The following is a 23,353-nucleotide window of genomic DNA, read 5'->3' on the forward strand; positions in this document are numbered from 1 at the left end:
TTTAGTATAGTTTTAATATAATATATATCATAAAATAATAAACCAAGCCTTCTGAAACATGGAGTCAGATCCTCATCTCTTCCCTCATCCTCAGACCCCTGTAAACACCACCACAGGTGAGAAGTTTTAGGATTTTTAGTATAGACATAAATAAGATGGAATATTTTTAATGTTGTCTTTGTCTTCCTACAGTGCTTTTCCTGTACACTAAATCTAGTACAGACAATGTGCCAAAACTTTTAATGAGATAACAATAAACAACAAACTGAAGACCAAAAAAGTCCCATAGGTCTCTCTTTCCTAACACAAAACTGTTACAAAAAAGTTTCCCCCATCAAGAGAAGCAAACAACCATACAGGCAAAACACTCAAGATGTGTTTAAAAGTCCCTTTTCCCAAAATTTGAGATGATTTGGCTTCTCAGAAAAACTTATATGATATAGCAGGGAAGAAAATGAGATGGAGATAAACATTTTGCTACCACTCCAAAGAGGAAATCAGGCCAGCAAAGGCAAGAACAGCTTAAAAATTCCTGAGAGAAATGGGATGTTCCCCCCTGGCTGGGCCTGCTGACATTTTATCATGTCTAAGTCATTGCAGGGTACCTAAAGAATGAGCAGGTGGATGGATGGCACTCTGGAAAAGCAGCAGAGGGCAAAGACTGCACAAAACTTACAGGGAAGAGAGAAAAATATCAGCAAGAGCTAACAAGGATTTGTGGAGGGAAAAAAAAAAAAAGCCTAATTTTTTTTCCCTACAGCACAGTCCTAGTATTTTTGGAAAAGATGAAAGAGAAGCAACCAAACTACTTTTCAATCCACATGGAGATTTTTTTTAGTAGGAATATGATTGCTTTATTATTTAATCACTTTAAGAACTATTATTTAGTAATTTAAGGTACATACCAAAATTAGTGGTATGTAAAATAATAAAAAAAACCAATAAAAACCCACAAAACCCCTCCCCCAAGGCAGGGACCTGATGAATTTCTGTTGCAGTGTGCCACATGTCCAGCAGTAAAATTTTAATGAACCACTTGGCTGCTGGGAAAATGTGTCCACTTAGTTTCTAGAATATATCAAGTCATGGGGCTGGAAAACAATTAAGGAGGGACAATATTCAGAACACCCTGATGAACTCAAAAAGGCAGAGAATCAGTGAGAAAAAGCACAGGGTACCATGTTTGGCAGGAAAAATCCTATATAAATACAGCATAGGGAACAAGTGGGAGAACACAAGTTTTGTGGAGACAAAAAAGCAGGCGCTGCAGTGGATTTCACTCCAAAGGCAAAGCAACATCACAGATGGTCAGAATTTCTTCAGCTGAGGTGCTGTGTCCAGTTTGGGACTTTTACAGCAAGAGAGACACAGGTCAGCTGGAGAGAGCCCAGAAAACAGCACCAAAGAAATCAAAAAAGCACTTCACAAATGGAAAAAACTTCACTTATCTAACGAGATGGCAACCCTGTTATTCAAAAAGGTGCTCAAGACACAGGTAGAGAAGTAAGGAGTAAAATCTTTCTCCTTTAGCTGTGGTAAGTAGCACTGAATTTAAATTGCAACAAAGAAGATTTGGATTAGGTAAAGAAAAATCCTCCACACTGAAGCATTTTAAAAACTCCCAACATTAAAATGTATATCAAACCTTTATGAATATACATTCGGAGAAGAGGAAAAACATAAAAAGAAGAGATTATTTCTTTTTTATGAAGCAAAATTGATATAAGGCCACACCAACTCCTAAACACAAAAATAATTAGCCAGAGAACTGGAGGCCTCTACCCATGTACAAAGTGAAATCCTACAATCTCCTTTCCAGGGAATTAGTGGGGGGAAAGCCCCCAGTCACACCCTGTGCACAATCCTCCATGATAAATCTATGGAGGAGTTACATTCACAGTTGTGAGCACACAGATTGAAATTACACCCTGTAATTTGAAAGTCTGGGTTCAAAATTTGTTCCTGTGAGGAGTCATAAGTGAAGTTCAATGAGAATTTTTGTCTGACCTCAATTTATGATTTCTTGATGCCATGTTTTGGGGTTTCTCACTGTCCAATTATGTCCTTGTCCTGCAATTAACCCTCATTAATAGATTATTTGCCTTGACAGGAGATTGCTTCCTCTGAAACATCAAGATATCATCCATTGCTAACAGATGTGGGCTGCGACTTTGATACCTCCAGTTTCTGATGAATTTATCTTGAAATGTGTAACAGAAAATTGATCTGAACAGGGGCAGCAGCCAGATTTCTGCATCCACTCAGAAATTCCACCCAGCCTGGAGTCTCTGCAGGAGCAGAATGGAGCTGCCATTCAAAACCAACCCAGAACATCACAGCATTAGCTGAGAACACGGTGTGAAAAGCAACACACTCAATTAAAATTGGTGAAACTACAGGCAGATTTTAGGTTGTCCAAGAGATTAAATTAATAATCCTGCTCCTACAAAGTGTAAAATAGAAATTCCAGGATCAGAAAGAGTTTCTGTGTTCCATGCACACAGTGTTTCTAAGATGTCACTTTGGAATATTGGTTGAAGAGCAATAAAATCCTGGCAGGACCCCAAGAAGAGAAAAAGAGAACTGCAGCTGGTGTGTGCTGCAGGACCTGGGCTCCCACTGGAAGCTTCCAGCTCAGCCAGTGTTAACTTACTGTGACCCTCCTTTGTGTGCACATAAGGTAAATAACCACTCAAGCAGATTAGATTAGAACAAAAATAAAGCAGAACAGGGAGTTACTATCATTCAATTCAAGATATTTTTCAAAAGCACACCAGCCTGGCCTTGTTTTAGCTTCTCCTGGTTATTACCAATGACTGGAAGAGGAGGGAAATTCCAGAGAAGAAAAGGTTTTATAAACTAAAGATGCAGATGAACTATGACTGGTAAACCAGAAGTTTGAAGAGCCCATATCTGAGCACTGCCAAGTTCCAGTAAATGTTTGCAGGGTTTGGAGTTGTTTTTTTGTTCATCTAAAGACTTCCTTTTGGTTTTGTTAAACACTCCAGTTTCTCCTGGTGTGTTAGCTGAGAGGGATGGGTGCTGAGGAGAGCATTGGAGTAAAACCAGGAATATTGCAGGTGCTGTTAACCCTTCATTACTGAGCAAAAGTGACACTGCAGAGCATTTCCTACTGACACCATCCCTGTTCCAGGTGGAGCCAGCTCCAGCCTGCTCCCATGCAGCACGAGAGCATTAACTGCACCCTTGGAACTCATCACCCAGTGACATTTGATTTAAAAGGCATCTGAGAACTGCACTCCAAGACACATGACACCAATCAAAGCACAGCAAGTGGGGACAATCACCTGATCAATCATGAAGTTGCAATCCAAATGAAGAGATTCATGTAGATAATCCCACAGGGATGCCAGCACACAGGTCCATCCCCTCTCCTGTGGGAGTGCTGCTCTCCACAGTGCAGGGATATTAGTACACATTCAAGCTCCAACATGGGGCAGATCAAGGAGTTACAGCTAAATGTGGCCATGGGCAGTTCTAGCACCCAGTTCTACACCAAACCTCAGCCATTTGTGTATTTCAGGCATGAACCATACCAGAATTTACTCCCTCAATCTGCTGACAACACCCCAGCCCATGGGCATCACTCATGCTATGCAAGAACCAAAAGTAAAAAAGCCCTACACATCCAAAAAAAAAGCTTGCCTTAAATTCATCACTGAAAGCAGGCTACAAACAGCAAGAAACCTGCTCTGAAAGACTCCTCCCCCAGCAAACAGAGTGATGGAAAAATTAAGCTCCACACAGTGAAGGGTGCAGATAACCAGATCTCCATTCCCTCCCAGGCCTGATGATAGTTACCAGCAGTTGATCTGGCATCTGCTCCACAGCTCGTCCCCAATCTTCCTGGGACATAATGCACAAAGGAAAACAGCTTTGGAATCCAGCAGCTCAGCAAGAGCACAGCATGTTTGTCTCTCCAGATACTGCTGGCTATTTTGGTTTCTGGAAATACTTCAGAAGATGAGAGCCCCGTGCCAGTCCCCCTCAGTGACCAAGTGTCACCCTTTAGCTGACCCAGGAGCCACAGACAAGCAGCTGGCTCTATGCAGCTGAACTCCAAGAACAATTTAGAGGAGCTCTGCTTCCCTGGGCAGCTGCACAGAGAGACTGCAATGTAGGAGGCCAGGAAATTGGAACAGGAGCAGCAGCTCCACAGGATGTTTTGCCACTCCCAGGGAGGGAGGCTGGTGGAGCCAGTCAGTCACCTGTCATCCTGAAGGGACAACGGGGTCAGGAGGGACAGGCCACAGCTGGGAGCACTGTGCAGTGAACCCTCAGAGCCCTCCAGCAAGCAAAGCTAAGCCTTCATGCTCCTCTATTGACAAAAAAATGAAAATCAAGTTTGTGTTACTACAAGGATGCACCATTTAACCTCTAAGGATTTCCACCTAATCCTCCTTTCCCCCTTCCATCACAGTTAGGTGCCAGTGCTCAATTATTTCTGAGCCCAATCACCTGGTCAGCAGCAGGTGAAAGCACAGTGAACTTATTTATTGCCAGCGCTGAAGACCAGGTTGGTGCTCTCACACAGGTGGGGTGGACAACACAACTCACAGCATCAAAGAAAAGGAAAGAGAATTTACCCTGAAGCCAGGGTTTGTGGTGCTGCCCTTGTGATTATTTTGGGAATAAGGCGGTGTTAACACCTTCAGCAAAAGACCCCCAGCTTACAGCAGCCACAGCTCCATTGGGTGTCCACCTTCATGAGTGGCTCAGTGCGATGACACAGGCCCAGGAAGGTGAGCAACACCTCCCCTGAGGCTGAGTGGAAAATGCACACACACTGCCCTCATTGCAGCCACAGGCAGGGACACTGCACCAGGCACGGCCAGGAATAAAACAGCACAGCAGCAGGGACCTGACACACACGTGTCACCCGAGCTGAACACTCATCTGCCCAGCTGAGATGACCTGAGGTCCCCTCCAGCCTGGGCTGTCCTGTGACATTAAAATCATTTCCTAGATGAGTGGCAGAAGCTGTAGAAGCCAATCTCTAGGAAGAGAGGGGGTGAGCCTCTGTTACCACAGCACTGAGATGTGCAGGTGAGATGCAGGACACTGCTGCACCCCAGAGACATCTGGGGGGGGGAATCACAGGACAGCAGCCCCACAGGGAAGGGATGTCCCCAAATCTACAATCCCAAGAAAAACAAGGACACTGCTCCTCATGCTGCAGAGCCCAGGGGGGCAGGATGAGGTGCTCTCTCCCCACACCACCTTGGGAAGCTGAAGTCCCTCTGTGCTGTGTCACCTCACCACACCTGCTCCCACAGGCACAGGTAAACTAAGGCAAGCTAAATGCACAGCTGCTGACACAACGAGGCAAAACGAGATGAAAAAGGGAAAAGAGATGTCAAAAAAAACTCCTCGTCTTAGAAACCAAATGGGAAATACACTTAAAGCAAATATGAGGATGGAGATCTAAGATTTTGTAAGATGTTTATTCTTTTAGAACATTTCAGAATACACAAACCCATAATTTCCTTCTGCTGCATTTTTAAATTTGCTGAGTGAGCTCATTGAACATTCAAGCTGTTGTCTTCAAGTTTTCCAAATACCATTCTATTTAAAGGCACTGTGAATAGGGAATTCAATTTATCAAATGAATGAAAGAAGAATTCTTAGCAGGAACCCTGGTGAGCTAATCAAGAGTCACAATAAAATGTCAGGGGTCCTGGAATTCTCGGCAGGAGGTTAACACCAAATTTGATCCGAGTCAAGGAAGACAAAACACACTATAGACTAATAAACTGTACTAAAAGTTGTGCACTGCGAATTTCTGAAAGTTTAAACACAAATGAAGAAAATCTACTTGGTCTGTGCACTTTATACACTCCTTGTATTTCACTGCAAAAATCCAAACACACTGTTCACCCTAATCATGTCATTTAACTTAAAGAAAATACTTTCTGAAGTTTTAAGTTTTTGTTCCACTGCATCTTCAGCTGCAAGACTGTTTTGAAAATTAAGATGGCAGCATAATTTGAGTAAGATAAGAAACAATTCCTCTGTACCTATCTTTAGGCTGGAAACTGGATTCAGTTCAAGATTTATCCTGTCATCCAAAATTAAGGAAACAGCATAATCCAACCACCTTTCCTTCCACAGACCTACCAGAGTTTAAAAGATTAGCTCTGCAGTGCTCCAAGGGTAATCCTTAAAACTTGTGCTTAATGGAAATAAACTTCTCTGCTCCTCTCTTCACTTTCCATACTAAAAGCATGAATTAGAATATCGGCCCCAGCATCAGAATGGGCCATCATGCATTTTTCAACTTAGCAAATGAATAGCAGCTCCACGGGGGAGGAGAGGCAGGGTGGGGGAGAGATGGGCAAAGGAAATAGCCATAAATGATCTTCCAGGACAGGAAAACTAGTTGCAGTAAATACCACTTTGGAAATCAATTTATGGTCAATTATGATCTTGGTAATAACTATTTTATGCCTTCATTTAGTGCATGAAATGCCCAGGGGAGCAAATATTCTCAGAAATATATCCAATATGTCTCCAAGTATGTTATCTGATCAGTAGATGCAGCCAGAATCCCAGAAAGAGCAGCTCTTGCTTGTCTGGATGCTGACTGAGGGACTGGGGATGGGGCAGGATGGAAGCACAATTTCAGGGCAGGTGGACTATCAGTGCTGCAATATCACCCAGATAAAAAAGATTACATCAGTCTGGGTTGTTGGCTTCAAAAGCAATGAGTTTTGTCATCACTGCAGTATTTCACCCAGAGATCTGTTAAGTACATTTCATTCTCACAAATGCAGGAAAAAAAGTAAAGTTAAGGGTCTTTTTTAGGCAAATCATTACGTAAACATCCATCCACTAAGCCAACCACTGCTTTATTCAATTATTACATGTAAATGTGGTGGCAGAGTATAAACACTGACATCTCTAATGCACTATTGGTGTAATGAGACCTATTTGGACCATTCTTTTCTCAAGTGAAGGAGTTGATTCTATGAGATTGATTAGAAGAATGGAAATAGTAAAAATTACAAATTCACCAAGCTCCAGGAAGTCCTAGATAATAAATCTTTCACCTGAAACAGAGCTATTTATACAGAGACTGCTCCTCAACAGCAGCAGTTCTATTGCTGTGAGACATCAAATTTAGCTCCACACCTGGATCAGACATATTTTATTATGATCATCCTAGAGAACATTAAATAGCATTTAGTTTGCTACCACTAGGCTCTCCTCCTTCCTTATCAGAAGATGTTGCATTCCCCATTATAATTTATTTTTGAAACATTCAAGATAAACATTTACTTCATTATAGTTTACATCAGCTAAGAGAAACCAAAAAATTTCACAGGCAGGAAGATGTGAACAGCACATGTATGCCAACAGGTTATTTTTAACTAAGAGCAATTTCTTCTGCATCACAAAACAGGAATGAGTACTGGGCACTTACAGCATTCCACCAGAAGGAGATAAGGTTGATTCGCTTTGCAGAGATGGAGCATCTTTTGTAAGAGAAAGAATTTCAGGGTAGCACCCATTTGAAAGCTGACGATGTGGTAAAAACTCAGACAATAGAAACAGTGGGAGCAATTCTCCTCTGTTAAGTTTGGGCACTTGGTAAGTGCAACTACAAACACTGAGGGAAGAGCAAAGTTGTGGATCTGCAGATGGACAGAACGATGTTAGCAGAGAGATAATGAGGAATCCTGCTCCTGCCTTTGGTAACACACGGAGTGGTAACACAAGGAGTGATTTACTTGATTTACAAACACCCCCATTAGGTTATGCCTGCAGTGCTACTGAAGCTTTTAGCTCCATATTTCATGTGAGGATCATCCTCAAGGCTACTGTGAACATACACTGAGTTCAAGCAGAAACATTACAAACACCACCAAAAGCACCTTCCATGGTCTATGAATGACCTTGTAGGAACACAGGAAAATGGCAGTCAGCACATTATGCATCTGTACAGCTGATTTGTATTTTTTTCCCTTGGCATTCTCCCTGAACTGCTCCTTTTTTCTAGAACGGGTTGTGTTAAAGCACTGGGCTGATGCTCTTTTGTTTACCAGTAACCAGCTACTGTTTAAAAACAAGGATCTCCATTGTCAGCACCAATGAATGACGCGAGCATCAGCCATGAAAACACTTCGGAATTCTGCAGAACTCAAAGACCTGAGAGTCGGAGGCTTGAGCAGGACTGAAATCAAACTGACACAACACAGATATCTGGGCTGAGCTTAAAATAGACTTGGCAGAAGTCAGCCTGGACTAACAATCGATCTGTGGACAGACACACGGACCACCCAGAATGTGTTCAAGCCACAGCAAGCACTCTCCATCCCTCCACCAAAACAAACAGCTCTCCCACTTCCCATGGGGAAGCTTTGGAAATGCAGGATGAGAGAGAAAACTGTAAACTTTGTGCATACAGAGCACAGGAAGGGAAGAAAGGAATAGGAAGGAAAAGAGCACAACCAAGAAAAATCAGGTAATGCCATTCTAAGCGACTCCTCTTGGGCAACACTGTAACAAAGGCAGCAGCACCGTCCCTACAGAAAATCAGCATGGGAAAACATGCACAGACCCCAGAACAAGGAGGTGGGGGAGAGAAGTAGAGCGAAGAACGGATCTCCCTCTGAAAACACCCATGGGCAGCAACTAAACATAGCCCAGGGTGGTTGTTTTCCTTGCTGTGGAAGGGGGGTGGCTGCCGTCTTTTCCTAAATGAGCCTATAGCTGGTAGCTTATGATAACTATTTTGAGATTTATAAACATATTTTTCTCTGGGGTTTAATTACCACAAAGGATGCCAACCGATTTGACAAGTCAATTTTTCTCTCAAATAAAAAAAAAAAAAAAACCACCACCTGAAAAAATCTTATTGTCTAGCACTGCAGAGCTTAAAAAACAGCCCAAACATCCAAGGGATAAATATTAGGTATTTTTAATACAAAGCATTAAGCAATTGTTATCATTTCTCATAACCAAGTTCCTAAAACATAGAGGCTCCAGACTGAAATCTAAGTAAATGTACATCTGGTTTGCAATTCTTTAAATGGCTGTACATTTCAAACCCCAGAAAAAGCAGGCTGCAGATAGCTGTTTATTACAAATGACTTCCACCTCCTCCACAGCCCTCAAAGGCAAACTATAAAGCTGTGTGCAAAGCCAGACAATCTGGGCACCCAGCCATAAACCATCACTGCTGCAGCACAGATAACTGTTCTCCCTCTCAGCCATCCCTGGCTGCAAACCCACGGGGAAGAGCTCCAGAAACCAGACCTCAGGACCGCCAGGGCTTCTAATATTTTATGAACTTGAATTACAACTACGTTCGAGAGCTCAGTGCTGAAAAATTACAGCGCTGATTCACACCCAGGGCTGAGACCAAAACTCACTCGGATTTGCCTGGTAGCCTGAACCTCGAGATGCAAGAACTGCCAGTGATTTTACAGCTGCCTTCAGTGACAGAAGCCTTTTTATTGGGAGGAAGAGACAGACATGCTACTCTCTTCAAAAATAAGACAAAAGAATCAGATGCATGTTTTAGAGTAGTGCTGCATTTTCCACCATCTTTGACACGACCTCAAAGAGCACAGGGACTGCTTGGTGCCAGTTTCTTTATGATCAAATCCTGACATTTGTACCTTGGGCGGGAGATTTTAAAACATATTAGTGACAAGGTAGGAAAGAGCACAAATGCAGTTCCAGAAAACACAGTTGTAACTGTATTTGGGAATCCACAGTGAAGTTAACCATGATTAAGTAATGATAAAATAAGCCCAAGTACATCTCCTTCTGGTATTTAAGATGTACAACTCAGCCATGCTTTCAGTTGACAATTTTCCTAACTAGCACAGATTCCTAAAGGGAGATCAAATAATACTTTGATTCCTCTGCTTTCATACATTAAGAATAACCATCTTTCATTTTACCAACAGCATTTGCCAGTGAAGAGACAGCACAGAGCACATAGATCATTTAGTAATGCAATTTACTGTCACTTCTAGATCATCTCCCCATTCAATAAAGTGTACTTCTCTTCTAAACACTATTTGCCCTGGCTGATATCTTCATAATACAGCTGAAAACCTCAAGCCATTATCACTAGAAGGCATCAGCTGATCCTAAATTGGCTAGACTGCAGCGTCACAGGCATTTAAGAGGTTTCCTTATCATTCATCTTTAATACTGAGGGATCGACACACTCCTACCTGCAGCTTCCAGGCCAAGGGGAAACCTTCTAATGGTATTACCATTATCTTGTAATCTGAATTTTAAACAATTAAAACAATAGCACTTTTGTGTTGCAGGTCTCTTACTGTTACCAAAGATGATACATTTTTTATCAGTTGTCATGTTCAAAGTCTTACATAAAACACTGATTTTTTTTTTTTTAAAGCAGAAATATACACTCTGCACTGAAGCTGCTGAACCTTCAAAGAGAAGCAGCACTGTAACAAGGCACTTAAATTTAAGCCATCAAGAGAGACCATTTGATTTACTCAGGAAAGGCTTGGTCATTTTATTTAAAATCTGCAGTTCTTTTAGTCAATACGATCTGGCAATTCTTTCCAAATGAAAGCCTCTTTTTACTGAAGCAGGGGATGGCTCCACCCCTGACCTCCTCCTTCAGCTTGTTTTGGAAAGGGGCCAGATGACAGCATTTGGAAAAGCGCATGTTTATCTCGGCGAGGCCAGCTGCTAAGTTAACATATTACCCGTTCCCACATCCCCCGCTCTTGGTTAAGTCTTCACAGCTAAAACTGAAAGTAAACGCTGCCATTGGGCTTTTCATAAATGTAACATGAAAGAGAAAAGGAGTCTCCATGGCACGGAGCATCTGAAGGGGCTGCAGAGGTCCCGGTCATTTTCAGAGAACAGCAGGCAGTAACTCTGTCAATAAAATTCCTGGCCTTTCTGAATGAAGTGAATGAAAAACTGAAAAATAAGCGGGTTTATTTCTAGATTAATTTAAAGCTATGCTCTCTATAAGACTGCCACTCAGCAACAGTTTGCTTGACTACGCAAGGAGATTATAAACCCCTGCTTGACAAAACCTTTCACTTGATCTTGTTTTATTGTTAGTCCATACTTGGCAAGGTATGGAACATAAGAGCTTTGAAAACTTCAACAAAGAATCTTCAGATTAAAATAGTTCTGTGCCCAATTGTTTTTCTTATTTTAAGGAAATTCCATGTCATTATTTTTAAAGTCTTAAAAACCTCTTTCAAGCAAAAAGAGTACAGAATTACCTTACTTCCCACAAATATCAGTGAGAGACCTCAACTTATTAAAAGCAGAGTGTGAGATATTATTAGAAAAGACAGATCCTGGAGAAGAAACTAGAAATTAAGGCGGAGGTGGGGTTTTCATTGATCCCATCAAGTCCAGCAGGCTTTGCAATGGGCAAACCCATCCACTCACAGGCGATCAGAGCCAGATTTTGGAGGAAGCCAAGATCCCATGGCTGAGGGTGAACCTCCAAGTCCCCACACGGTTTTCAGCCCAAGGGCAGCGTCCCAGAGCAAACTCCACTGTGCTGTGGCCAGCGGGGAAATGGCACAGCCCAAGGCTGCCCGCAAGGACATTCCCGGGCACTGGGACTGGCAACCTGCACCGCTGACAGCCCCAAAATAATCCGTGTGCTGCAAAGCTGATGTACAGCACACACACAGCAGCTCTTAGGCTGATGGATCCCAGACTTAAATCTGTCAATATGGAAATCCACACATAGAACAGAAAAATGAATATATCCTGATGCAACCCAGAGGAGCTCTCAATTAAAAGATTTGTCTTGTTTCTTTCATTGCTATGAACAAAAACATTAGACAAAAATAAAAAATATTGGCTAGAATGAGCCCCTGCTAATGCCCATCCCTCTCGCCCTGGAGCAAGTCCTTGCTGCAGCAGTTTTCCCCGTGGCAGCACCTGTTCTCCGGGGGCTGGATTGCAATGAACCCTCCTCATCTCAGGAAGCCAGGCAGATCACTTCCACTCAGAAATGATCCGTTCCCCTTTGAAGATAAGGACAAAGCCACACAAGGCATTATTACACTACTGCTGCTGCCCCTAAGCATTCATTTTCCCTAAAAAAGTTGAAATTAATCTGATTTACTACAGGTTTTGTTTTTTTTTTTCTCATAGAGTCCTGGGCTCGGAAGCAGCCAGGTTATCCACGAGGAATCTCAGCCAAAAAACACCAAGTGCTCCCCAGAGCAGCCCGAGCTTCCAGAGGCTGGAGCCGCTTCCTCACTGGGGTATCCAGGGCTGCCACTGCTGCCTTCACCTTCTGGAAAGAATTCCAGAAGCCACAGCAGGGACGCCAGCGCATCCGGGGGCTGTTGCTCAGCACACACCATTTTGAGCTCACAAATAACACACAGCACCAGCCAGCCAGACATCCCCGGGATTCCTGAAGCCCAGGAACAGCGGGAAGGAAAGTCTGCGATGTGCTAAGCACAGGTTGCAAGTCGCCTCCTATTTCCTTGGAAAACACCAGGGGAAGCAGTGAGAACCGGTGTGTACCTTCTCGAAATTATTATTTTTTTTTTAAACGAAATATCCGAGAGGAAACTCCATTTAAATTCTCATTTAAATTTGTTGGGGAATCCAAAGAAAGACCCAAAAAACCCCACCCACCGCAAGGAAGGAGGGCAGGATCTGGAAGCCGTGCCTGGCTCTCCCAGTGCACCCAGCAGCAGTGCAGATGTTCTCCTGCTCCTCCGCTCTGGCATTGTCCTCAGGTCCACAGCACCACCGACACCCACCTGATTTAAAGCTCTGCACCACTAACAGCGGGATTTATTGGAATTTTAATTACCTTAACCGGCCTAATGTCCACAGCAAATTTCTGTACATAAATTAGCATAATTCGCCAGATACATACATATGCAAACGAGAAGGAAAAATATGCAACAGACACGGGTATGACGTCCCAAAGATTATTTCTAAATTTAAACTGGCTGTTAGAATAATTGAATAAATCTCATCTCGCAGATACACTCGAGTTGTAGCAGAAAATAAACTAGTCACAAAGACCTGCAGTATTATTTTTAATGGGAAAAGAGGGGGGGGAACCCAATTGAGTTCAATAAATCCCATAATTGAACCTTCAACTAATTACATATTAAGAAGATTAACCTTTGACACAAACTTGTGATACAAACAAAGAAGCCTCGAACAATTAATAAACTTCCAGTGTTTCAAGATTTCTCAGGTTAACAACTGAGCCCTCCCCATTTTCCTCCCCTTCTGCGTCGCAGTTAAAGGAATAAACTCTGTTTAATATTCTCTCTCCCCCTGGACATTCCAGGTTTAGACGAAGATCTCTCTGTGAATACTCAGGAGAAAATTACTGCGGATCCTCACAATCTCATTACGCGGGGGAAAAAAAAAAAAAAAAGAGGAAAAATAACCCAAAGCTAGATATTTGAACTTTTAAGAGAAAGCAGCCACGAAGGACAAAGCTGGAGCTCATGTGCTCGCCCACAGGGCAGCACTGCTGGCCATGCCCACAATTTTCCAGCCCTGGGATCATTTCCAAGGCGCTGTGCGATAATTTTCACACGTGTAAGTTCTAAAGCAAGAGCACACGGCCGTGCCTTGCAGCAGGAGCTGCCTTCATGTCATGTCTGAATGGCACAACACGCTCACAAATGGCACTTTCTGCTCGCTGTGCGGGGACAAACAGCGATTCCGGACACAGAAAAAACATCCAGTTAATTCTGCCATTAAAAAAATATCCGGAGGTGGCTCGTATTTTTAAAAGTCGTATAAAAATAAAAGAGATTTTTGAAACGTTTTGGGGTGCTTCTTGCTTCGCAGACTAATAAACAGTTTAAAAATAATAATAATCTAGTTTAGACTTGTGAAAAAGGAGCAATGCACCGGCTTTGCAGGTCTCTTCCCCTGCTAACTTCTACCGTGCCCGGATTTAGAGAGGCTCTTACCCCTTCTTACCTTTTAGTCTTTTCTTTATGGGGCTCTTTGGCAGCTTTCGATTCAGTCTTGCTGTAAGGAAACAAGTGAGTATTTTGTCTACCGTGTAGGGGTCTCTCTGACGTGTTCCTTTCTTATTTTTAATGCTTCTTTTTTATTTTTTTCAATTTTTTTTGTAAGTGTACCCGTAATTTCACGAATATGAATACGAAAAAAATCTCACACGGCCAAAAAAATTAAGTTTTTTGTTGTTTTGTCGTTTGTTTACCCCCCTCAGGGAAAAAAAAAAAAAAAGTCTGCCACACAGGAGATGAAAAAAACCCAACAGATCAACAGGAAAACACGATCCAAGTAGAAAAGCAAAGAGCTTCAGTGTTATCCAGCCCAGAGAAGTGCAGCAAAAGCAGGTCCAATTCCAAAACAAGCTTTTGATTTCCAGTGAAGCAAAATTAAAAAAAAAAGAAAAATAAAACAACAAAAAAATAACCAAGACCAAGAAACCAAGACAAAATACACGTTCAAGTCCCCAGCTAAATTTCTGCACGAGTGTGTCTTAAATACAAGTTTGCTTTCATGTGTTGCAGCAAAACCCACGGAAAGCCAGGATTTGGAGTTGATCGGGATGAGTTCTCGTGTGTGTGTCTTGATGGGTTCTCAGTCCACATGGAGGAGCATCTGAGGGTTTTTCAAAAAGTGCAAATCAAAAAGAGAGAAACCGGGATCCAGAAAAAGAGTTTTAAGATGGATCCCCCCTTCAAAATAAAAGGAGGAGGGGGTGGAAAAAAACAAAAAAAAAAACCCAACTGAAAGAGCACGGCGGAGGCACGGGGGGATGCGGAGTCTCACATGGGGCTGCGGGCAGGAGGAGGATCCCGCCGGGAGCTCCGGGGGGGCGGAGGATCCAGCGGAGGCTCTGCCAGGGGAGGAGGGTCCGCGGCTCCGCAGGGACCCCGCGGGCGATCCGCGGCGGGAGGAGGATCCGGCAGCCGCTCCCGCAGGAAGGAGCGAGCGCGGGGAGGGGATCCGGGGAGGAGGATCCAGCAAAGTCTTTCACGGAGGGAGGAGGGAGCGGGGAAACCCGACAGTCTGTGTGCCTGGCTCGCAGCGGGATCCGCGGGCAGGCGGGAGCGGGGCGATCCCGCGGCTCTCTCCGTGCGCTCCGCAGGGATCCGGCAGGGACCGGCGGGGAGCGGGGCAGCCGAGGCGGCGGCGTGTCCCCGGGGAGCCGCAGCAACGCCTCGGGCAGGGTCGGTCGGTCCGCCGGGGTGCCGAGGGGGAGGGGGGGGGGGAACGCAGCGCCGCTCGCCGTCTCTCCCGCTCGCTCTCGCCTCGTCCGCTCGCAGGGCAGGCGGTGCCGGGCTCAGTGCCGCCGGGCCGGTCCCCCGCTCCTCCGCGCCGCCGCCGCCGCTGCCGCCGGTGCCGCCCTGGGGAGCAGAGGAGCCGCTGCCGCCGCTGCCGCCGCCGCGGCCATTTTGTCGCTGACTGACAGAGCCCCGCCAGGCAGCGCGAGACCGCGGGGCGGCTCCGCGCGCGCCCCCTCCCGCGCTGGCCGCCAACAGGAAGTGCCGCGCTCCCCCTCCCCCCCCGCCCCGCTCTCCGCCACCACCACCGACCCGGCCCCTCCGACCACGTGACGCGGAGAGGGGAGGGGGAGCCCCCGCCGGTATGCAAATGAGCGCGGCGGCCGCAGCCAAACGGCGGCGAGGCCGCGCGCGCGCGCCGCGGGCCACGCCCCCACCCCGCCGAGACGCGCGGGGGGAGGGGGGAGAGGGCTGTGACACCCCCCCCACATCCCCTCACAGCCTTGAGGGGTACAGGGGGGTCACCCCCACCCCGGCAGGTCGGTGTTGGTGCTTTCACACACACACACCCCCACACACACACCACCCCCGTGACAACGGCGGCGAACGGCAATTCACCCCTCCCTCGCACACCCCCCTCCACCCCGTGCGTGAGAGGAGAGAGAGGGCGACAGAAAAGTGTCCCCCCCAAAGGGGTTGTGTCCCCACAGAAGGGGTGCGAAAGGGGTGCAAAACATGCACACACACACACACCCCTGCATATGGGTGTCGGAGCATTCACTCCTCCGTCGTACGCCCCCACAGAGAGGTGGTGGGGCGGAAGAGCTGTGCCCCCCCTCCAAAAGACACAGAGGGGCTTCACCGCCACCCGCATGCAAAAGGGGGTCGGTGCCTTCACACACACACCGGCAAACGGCATTAGGTGTGTTCACTCCTTCCTCACAACCCCTGGGAACGGGGCTGCAGGAGAGCTGAAGACCCCAAAAGTGTATAAAGGGGTGCAGAGGGCTCCCCCCACCCCCTGCAAATGGAGGTCGGTGCATTCACACCCACAAACCGCAAAACAGGGTTAAGTGCGTTCATCCCTTCCTCCCAACCCCTGGGAACGGGGGTGGCAGGAGATCTGAACCCCCAAAGGTGTGTAAAGGGGTGCAGTGGGGCTTCACCTCCACCCCCTGCAAATGGGGGTCGGTGCCTTCACCCCTCCTCACACCCTCCCGCGGGCTGGGGCTCTGTGGGGCCGGTCCAGGGGTGGAAAGGGGGATCACACACATCCCTGCTGCACCCCAAGAGCCCCCCTGTTTGTGGCAGGTGTGAGCACACACTGCAGGGACACACCTGGGGACACTCTGGGGTACCCAGGGACATGGCCCTGCCCTCCAGGGCACCTCCCCGCACAGCCCTGCTGGGCTCAGGGCCATCCGAGGGGATCCCCGTCCTAAACGGGGACTCCAAAAATAATCCCCGTGTTTGAAATGCAACCCTGGCTGAGCACATGGAAATGTCACATTTCAGAGTGGCAGCGCTTGACTTGTCCCCCACAATAACCACATTAACTGTTTCTGCCAGGAGAAAGTCAGGGTCTGATCTCAAAATACCACGGGAAGAGTGGAATGCCAAAAAAAAAAAGTCTTTTTTTTTTTGCTAAAAATTGTTGTGTCTGGGTCTTCCAGCAGATCTTCTCCGGTTCTCTCTCCTCTCCTGTTTCCTCTCCCCCTCCTGCAGCGAACGTTTTGGGAACTGCAAGGAAATCCAGAGCCTCAATCTTTATTTTCTCGGGCTGTTCCACTGAAATCTGAAATGTGAATGGAGCAGGGGTTACAGGGCAGGGGTGGTTCTGCTGCCTGGCATCCGCAGGGGGGATTTGGGGGCAAAGAATCACAATCCCAGCATGATTCCCGTTGGCATTTGTGATGCCAGCCCCAATGCCACCCTGTGCCAGCCCCTGGGCAAACGACACCGGGAGCCCGGAGCCCCTTGACCACTGGAGGGAGCCCATATTGTGCCAGAATGCAACAGAAACACTACGGGGAAGACAAAAAAAAAAAAAAAAAACTAAAATATGAAATATCAGATCATTGTAGTCAGAACAAAGTGTCTTCTTCAGGTCAGACCGTGATCTATAGCAATGCAAAATGTTATAAAAATCAGATTTAAATGTCCCATTGTACTTCATCAGCACAAAGAAGAGAAAGAATTATTAAGAACAAGGCTCTTTTTTTTTTTTCTACTCTCTTATTTTGAATGTCAGTCTGGCACCTTTCACCGGGAATGAATTCATACGCCAGGATGGTGACAGACCTGGCTTGGAGGGAAAATGCCCTTGTGTCATCCCAAGGGCCAGCTGAGCTCCTCCTCACTCTCCTCACTTAAATGTAGGTCAGCACCTATAGACTCCTTCCCAACCCACCCCCGAGCTGCAGCAGCTCACCACTGCTGCTTTCCGAGGAGATTTGGAAAGGAGATTCCTTTTGGAAAGGAGATTCCTTTTGGAAAGGAGATTTCTTTCCTTTTGGAAAGGAGATTTCTTCTCTTTGCCTTTCTCACTCCAGAGATGTCATGTTTATGGCACAACATGCACCTACAGGAGGCTGCCCTGCACCAAAACTCTGCTTGGCAATTGTGCCCAGGAATGTTCCTGGTCCCCTAAATTCTGTGGTGTGAATGTTGAAATATTTGTAATTCAAAACACACTCTTAACACACAAATATTTCTGGCTTCGCAGAGTGATGCCAAGTTGCTGGAGACCCTGAAATGTCAAAATGGAATAAAACTGAAAGTGATTTGTGTACTAATCTCTTTTCTTGGCCCTGGAGAAATTACCATCAAAAGCATGATATAACCACAGCCCCACAGAGACCCTGTTGTGTTTGACACCCCTGTTCTGAAATACTGTCCTTGATGGATAAAAACACATTCTAGTAAACTTCTCCTGTCTTACCTGAGCTCTTTGCCATTGAATACAGGGCTTTAGCCAATGTAATTTGATTTTTTTTCTCCCCTATTTTGGTCTCCCACTGGGGTTTTGTCCTCCCACTCTCCTGGGGAGCTCACACAGATCCAGGTGGGTTTGTCCCCCCAGCACCTGGGGCTCTGTAGCAGCTGGTGGCTGCTGTCACCACTCATGGCACATCTGTCCCCTAATTGCCCTGAGCTGCAGGATCCTGGCAGGGCACAGGCTTCTCCCTGAGCTGTGTTTTTCCAGAGCTGCTCCAGCACAGGAACCATCAGGGACTCCAGGCAGCCCCTGCTGCCTTTGAAGGCTCTCCTTCTCCCCAGCACCCAGGCAGTGCTTTTGTCACATGTGGGTAAGAGCAGATGTCAGCTGGGGTGAAGGGAGGCAAAGGGACAGATGATCCAGGGCTCAGTGCTCACAGAGCAGGAGTTCTTCTGCTGCCTTGCAAACCTCCTTGCCCCGTCTGCCTGTGTGTCAGGGAAAGGGCTGTGACCACAGTGTCCCCAGGGTGGGTGGCTTTGAGCACACAGAGCCAGGCACTCACACAGATACAGCTTTTTTCTCTGCTGAGAGTCACAAAGCTGAACTAAGCAAAGGTCTTCACATGTTCAGGGCTGTGTTGGGGTGGCTTAACACCCAGGCAAAATATTCCTTGCTTGGTTTTGTATCACCCAACCGAGCACAAAATCATCACCCAGCATTTCTTGCAGTTCTTACCCAGTATTGCTGTGCTGAGAAGGCCCCAACAATGGAGGAATGATGAGGAGGACTCCATCTTATCAGAAGGCTAATTAATTATTTTATTATACTATAGTATTCTATACATCTAAAACTGAACCTGCCAAACACTCAACCCTGCACACAACTGCACTAAATCTTGTGACTGTCACTCAACAGTCCCCACACAAACACACCTGGCCCTGACAGGCCAAGGAAACAAAACACCATCGCTGCGGGGAAACAATCTCCATATTGCATCCTACTTTTGCACAAACACAGGCACAGCAAATGAGATAAGAATATTCTTGGGAAGAATTGTGCCTTGCTTTTCTCTGTGAAGAGAAATGTGGAGCTATAACCCAGCAATAAGGAGCACACACAAAATTAAAGTCAAAGCCCACTGGCCGTGCTCCAGTGACACAAACAGCCCATTCCTTAAGGAGAATCCAGTATCTGATGCTGAACAGGATTTCCCAGAGCCCACACAAAGTGAAGCTACAGCTCCAAGGGTCTCCCTTGTCTGAGGTGATGCTCAGAGGGCAGGATCACTCTGGGAAGCCAGGATCCAGGACACCACAGGCTCTTCCCAAGTTTTCCAAGGAAAATATGAAAATATGAATGTGCAAACCATTTGTACAAAGTCCCTCTGAAGGATGCAAACACATCCCTCCCTGGCCACCCTACCACAAATGGTGTCTTTAGGGTGAACACTTAAATAGAATCACAGAATTGTTAAACTGAAAAAGACCTCAAAGGTCTTTGATTCAACCATTAATGAACTGCACTGAGCTTATACATAATTTTTATTGGAAAAATTCACTTTCATAACTTATATTTCTTTCCCCACGTTTTCCTCCCACTTGCTGGGACCATGCCCTGCTGTGACACCTCCACATCAGCTATGAAATGTCCTCTCATGGCACTGGCCCAAAGCAGAAAGAGCTCCTGAAAACCTGGTACCCCATGCTCCTCCTAATGCCTGGCACAGACATTTCACATCAGCAAACCCACTGTGGTGAGCATCATCCCAGGGGTCTGACACTTCACCTTTTACCCTGCACTGGATGAGATGCTTCCCCTTTTTTTGTGTGTAACAACCAAATACTTGAAACATTTGCCCAGAAAACACCAGTTCACCTTTTACCCTGCGCTGGATGAGCTGGTTCCCCTTTTTATTTTTGTGTAACAACCAAATACTTGAAACATTTGCCCAGAAAACACAACATCTGGATTCAATTCCCTCCCCAACCCGAGAGTCTCCAACCTGTATTTCCCACGAGACAGATGTAGCACGATGCTAAACAGCAATCTGGCAGGGGGGAAAACATGGGATTTTTTATTCTTGCTCTCCAAGCAGAGCTATTGTACAAACAGGAACACAAGTGTCCTGAGGCCAAAAAGCAAGCAAGAAGCACATGACTCCCTACCCTGCCTGCCACAACAGCAGTGATAACACGTTCTGCTTATTATCAATAGCTGTTTTACAATAAATACATAATCTGCCCTGAACAGAGGGCTCAGAGCCCAGGATTTGCTTGCCCCATAGCTTATTTTGGGGAGGAGGAAGCAATGATTTAGAGGTTGGAACCTTTGAATGTGGCACCTTGAGATAAGTCTATAGGCTGGAGGAATGTGCAAAGATGCAAATTCCCTGTTGTGCTTCTGAGAATAAAAGTATTGCCATTAATCAGCCTCTCCTCCTCTGTTCTTTAGGTCATCACTTATTGGTACAAGGGGGCTGGAACAAGCAGAGGGAAGACACAGTGTGTTTCAGTGGCACAGGCAGTGCTCATCATCCAGGCACTGCAAATGTTACAGAAATCCCTGGTTTTGCACAGAAAACCCTTGCTGAGCATGTGAATCCCCAGTGAAATACTGGAATTGTCGCCCCTGGTACTGACAGGGGCACCAAGCCAAGGGTTTGTAATAAAAATCCTGCAGCAGAAAGGGAAAAAACCCTGATTACCCAACATTTCAATGAACTTGGAGGAAGCTGCCAGTGCTTCTTTGCTGAAAAGAAGCCTTTCCAAAAAAGGTTTTTCCAAGTCTCCTTCAGCTTGTAGATTTTTATCTTCACCCCACACAGAGCCTCCTGCAAGAATGGGAAGGACTGGAGCTGTTTTCATGATGTGCTCAAAAGTCAAGGTGCTTTTAGTTTCCCTACCTGTCTGCAAGTCTCTCACCCCAGTGAAAAAAAGCAGATTTGGGGCCACAAAAAAGGTTAATTTGCTGTATACACCAGTCTGACCTTTTTTGGCAGCTCAAACAGCTGCACCCAAGAAGCACCTAAGGGATGAAAACTCTTCAGAAACCAGGGTTAGGGAGAATACCTCCTAGCACCCCATCAGACATTAAAGCAGTGGTGAAAGAACTTGCAAATGCTTAAGTTAAAAAATAAACCTCGGGCCAGGCACTGCTCCCACACTGGTTTGAGCAGTGCCTGTGGCAGCCCAACACCATTTCCTCAGGGCAAACCAGCCTTTGGTGGGGTTTTGCAGCAGGACTTTATAATATCCAGTCATGCCATGCTGGCAGTGGAACAACAGAACAGATTTCAGCCCCCACCATTTCTGTCAGAGGATTTCTTTATGTCACATGTGCTGAGTGTGGACATCACCCTCCCTCCATCACCTCCTGATCCTGGAGCTCTTCAGGGTAAAGCATGGCAGAGTGGCAAATGCTTACAGCTGCAGCTCCTTCCTGAGCAGTTGCTGGGCCAGCAAATTCAGTCCTCAAGGTAAAAATGAGTTATGATAGCCCCTATGGATGAGACAAAAATGAGATTTTTGGGCAGTTTTTATGGGACCCAATGGTAAAGGAGTTTTTCCCAATGTGCTGGCTAATACACATGGGAATAATTTGACCTCTGTAAAATCCTCAGAGGGCCACAACATCCACTGCTTTCTTTCTTTTTTTGATTAAGCTGGGCACCCTGGCTGCTGCCTTCCTTCTCTGTCAGTGACAGAGGACATTTTGAAGGGGATTGATGCCAATATAATGTACATTTATTACCTGCCTTGGGAACTTTGGGTGAAAACACTGAGATGTGATGACTGCTGCTCTGCACAGACTCACCAGGTATCAACACTTGGGGTTGGATTGTACCTAGGGCAGCTTCTGTATTCCTGCCAGAGCTGATATGACTTATCCCTGGGGTGAGGAGGTGGGAGAGAAAGAATTGCTTCTGACAGATACTAGTCATGTTGCTTAATGAAGTTTTGCAAGGTGTTCAGAAACAGCAGGATGGGGTCAAATCAGGGAAGGTCACACTGCTGGAAGCTGCAATCCTGAGTCAAGACCTGGCTTGTCCCCAGAGCCTGTCACTCTGCTCCCTACCCGGCTGGCGGAGCTGCTCGGATTGCAAAGAATTTATTGACACCCACCCACCATCCCTAAAGTTTTATGGCAATATAGATCCATTAGAAATCCATTTTACAGAGGTATTAAAATAATGAAGGTGAGAATTAAGAGAGCAGCACACTCCTTGGAAAACCCACTGATCATAATATACTGCTTTAAAGAAAGTTATCGTGCAGTCCCCTTAAAGAAAGTTATCAATTAGTCACTGCATCAGACATGGGAGAATTGTTCCCTGAAGAGGATTTTAGGAGGAAAGCCAGTGACTAAGTGATGAATTTATCACTGGGGGTTGCTTGGCTCCATGGATTAAGATGACATGGCACAGAGGGCTCGGAGATCTCCTGGTGGCCCTGGGGGGTTCAGGCAGGAGCAACACAGGCTGAGATGTGACACAGCTGCCAGGCAGGGTGATGGCAGCTCAGGGGAGAGACATGACCCCAGTGGGGTGGCTCAGAGCTCCCACACAGGCTCAGGGCACTGGGCAGATGCTCCCACAGTGTTGGGATCTCTAGCTTGTCAGAGTGACCCCGAGATGTGTTAGAAAGTCTCTTTTCCCAGCCCAGTGCTTGAAGAAGGAGTCAGAGCTCTTCAGTTCTCTGTCTCAATGTTCCTTATCTATAAAATTCTTTCTCCTGCCATGCCCAGGTCTGTCCAGCAGGACATTCCAGGCACTCTGCCTGCCCCCAGGGCTGTGTTATGTCTTTATACTAAAAACTACATATACAATGTTTACAATTACTTCCCAATACCTATCACCTATGTTAGACAGTGAGCTTCTACTCTAAACCAATCCAAAAGTGCCACCATCACAGCAGAAGATGGAGGCCAAGAAGAAGAAGGAGAAAGGCTGGACACGCTCAGATCCCTCCATCTTGCCTCCTGACCCCCATACCAAAAACCCTAAATCTTTTCCACCCTGTGATAACTTCACCATTATTCTACCTAAACTGTTGTGGCTTGCAGATCTTCATACAAGGTTGGTAATTTGCTCCACGGGTCATAATCAAACCCACAGGTGTTTTGGGCTCCGTGCCAGGGCTTCTGAGCCCCCTGGCAGGGTCCTGCCCATCCTGGACAG

The 23,353-nt window shown here is 46.1% G+C and overlaps 1 protein-coding gene across 10 annotated transcripts in view; it reads right to left on the reverse strand.

Moving 5' to 3' along the window:
* TNRC6C (trinucleotide repeat containing adaptor 6C) overlaps positions 1–14,116 on the reverse strand; it is a 101,884-nt gene extending 87,768 nt beyond the window's left edge. For 6 of the 10 annotated variants that reach the window (XM_074555045.1, XM_074555053.1, XM_074555051.1 and 3 more), the window contains exon 1: positions 13,960–14,114. The gene's annotated coding sequence lies outside the window, so the exon portion shown is untranslated. Of the gene's footprint in view, positions 1–13,959 lie in introns of all 10 variants that reach the window. The other 4 variants (XM_074555047.1, XM_074555043.1, XM_074555050.1 and 1 more) reach the window with 3 other exon arrangements.
* Between the last annotated feature and the right edge of the window lie 9,237 nt (positions 14,117–23,353).

Source organism: Zonotrichia albicollis, chromosome 19, assembly GCF_047830755.1.
Source record: "Zonotrichia albicollis isolate bZonAlb1 chromosome 19, bZonAlb1.hap1, whole genome shotgun sequence".
Classification (NCBI taxonomy): domain Eukaryota; kingdom Metazoa; phylum Chordata; class Aves; order Passeriformes; family Passerellidae; genus Zonotrichia; species Zonotrichia albicollis.